The sequence below is a fragment of the Octopus bimaculoides genome, chromosome 24 (assembly GCF_001194135.2).
Source record: "Octopus bimaculoides isolate UCB-OBI-ISO-001 chromosome 24, ASM119413v2, whole genome shotgun sequence".
NCBI lineage: Eukaryota > Metazoa > Mollusca > Cephalopoda > Octopoda > Octopodidae > Octopus > Octopus bimaculoides.
Window position 1 is genome coordinate 10,584,984 of NC_069004.1, and position 2,348 is coordinate 10,587,331.

Sequence of the window (2,348 nt, forward strand, 5' to 3'; positions counted from 1 at the left end):
ATATCATCATCATCATCGTTTAACGTCCGCTTTCCATGCTAGCATGGGTTGGACGATTTGACTGGGGTCTGTGTAGTGTTCTTGAGCAAGACACTTTATTTCACATTACTCCAGTTCACTCAGCTGTAGAAATGAGTTTGCAGCATCACTGGTGCCAAGCTGTATTGGCCCCTTTACCTTTCTCTTGGACAACATTGGTGGCATGGAGAAGTGAGGCTGGTATGCATGGGTGACTGCTTGTCTTCCATGAACTACCTTGCTTGGACTTGTGCCTTGGAGGGTAACTTTCTAGGTGCAATCTCCTGGTCATACCCTGTATACATGTATATATGTATACATACATGTACACACTCTCAATGGGCTTCTTTCAGTTTCTGACTACCAAATCCAATGTGCCATGCAGTGAGACTGAACCCAGAACCATGTGGTTGAGATGTAAACTTCTTACCATTCAGATCATTAAATTCTATCTGGGTCATGCAAGCGTGGGAAAGTGGATGTTAAATGTTGATATATACCATCGAGATTACCACCCAGATTTTATTTATTTATTTTATCGAGAACTTAAATTTCAATATTTTCTTTCATCAAAATTTTCTTCTCATAATACCTTGTTGACTACAAAAGTTTATTTCAATGAGATACGCGTAGTGACACCTAGTAGTCTTATTGCTATTTGTCATCATTTCCATTTTTACTGAGCGTTAAACTAATGCACCTGCTTGTTCCCCCCCACACACATATATATATATATATATACATACACATATATACACACACAGACACACACGCATACAAAGTTAGTACAAATCCAATAAAGATTCTACAAGTTGTTTCCAAGCCTAATTAATTCCAAAATGTATACAAAAACAAGGTTGGAAAAAAATGAACAATGTTACACAAATACAGTAGGAATAATAACGGATATATATATATATATATATATATATATATATATATATAATCTTTGTCCAGCATGTTAACTCTTCCATCTTACTGCCTTAATAATAATAATAATAATAATAATAATAATAATATAATAATAATAATAATATTCCTTGCTACTAAAGGCACAAGGCCTGAAATTTTGGGGGAAGAGGTTAGTCGATTGCATCAATACCCAGTGCTTAACTGGTATTTATTTTACTGACCCCGAAAGGATGGAAGGCAAAGTTAACCATGGCGGAATTTGAACTCAGAACATAAGGACGGACAAAATCCCTTGCGGCATTTTTACCCAGCATGCTAACAATTCTTCCAGCTTGTTGCCTTAATAATAATAATAAGAAGAAGAAGAAGAAGAAGAATAGATATCTTGATACAACCATTTCCATAGAATGGTTATTTATTTATTCAATAATGTATCATGTGATCTGATTACATAACCAGTCCATTTCATCAGATTTCTAGGTGTGATTGACAGATGTATTGATCTGTGAGAAATCACACACCATGTTCCAGGATGGATGATTAGGAAAAAAAAAAGAATTATTCCTCAACATGCTAATTGAGGGAAGGGGTTAATTTAATTTAAATCCAGCCAATCACCTCTTGTTATCAGCTGAGTTCAAGGGCAACTTTACAAATAGGGAAAGGTTAGTTTAAGTCAAATAATTGCTGTATCAATGCTTTTTCTGGACAAGAATTCTATTGATGACACATCTTGCAATAAATTGTTCTTGCAATAAATTAAATTAATGGTTAAATGGAAATGCAGATTGCTAGATGCACCAAATGGTGCTGTCAATTCTAAGAATGGTTCAATGAAAATAGTAATATCATACTGGAGTGCTGCTGAGTTAATTACCTGGGTTGCATAGATCCTCATAACTCGACACACATACACACACACACACACACGCACACACACACAAACACACATACATACACATATGTATATACATACATACACATATGTATATACATACATACACATACATTTATATACATACACACACATGTGCATACACACACATGTGCATACACACACATACGGTAAGGCTTCAGCAAGTAAAGCACTCAATCAGCATAAATATATAAACGTGTAATTGCGCACGTGTGTGTATGTATGTGTATATATATATATATATATATAATACAAATAATATGTGAGTATATGCATATATACGTACATGTATGTACATACCTACATCTACATGTATATATAGATGCATATCTGGGTACAGGACGTCACAAAAAAACGTGGACAAAATGAAAAACAGAGCACAGAAAACAAACAGGCCACATAGAGAATATTTCCTTCATCAGCTGCCCCTATTCTAAACTAAGCGTTTCAAAGAATTAGGGCAGGATGCATGGTTAGAATAGTTCTTCCCACAGAAAAAAAT

At 34.8% G+C, this 2,348-nt stretch overlaps 1 protein-coding gene across 1 annotated transcript in view; it reads left to right on the forward strand.

Annotated features, from left to right (window-relative positions):
• The window catches only part of LOC106877853 (GPI inositol-deacylase), a 51,754-nt gene that overhangs the window by 3,110 nt on the left and 46,296 nt on the right, over positions 1-2,348 (forward strand). The window lies entirely within an intron of this gene.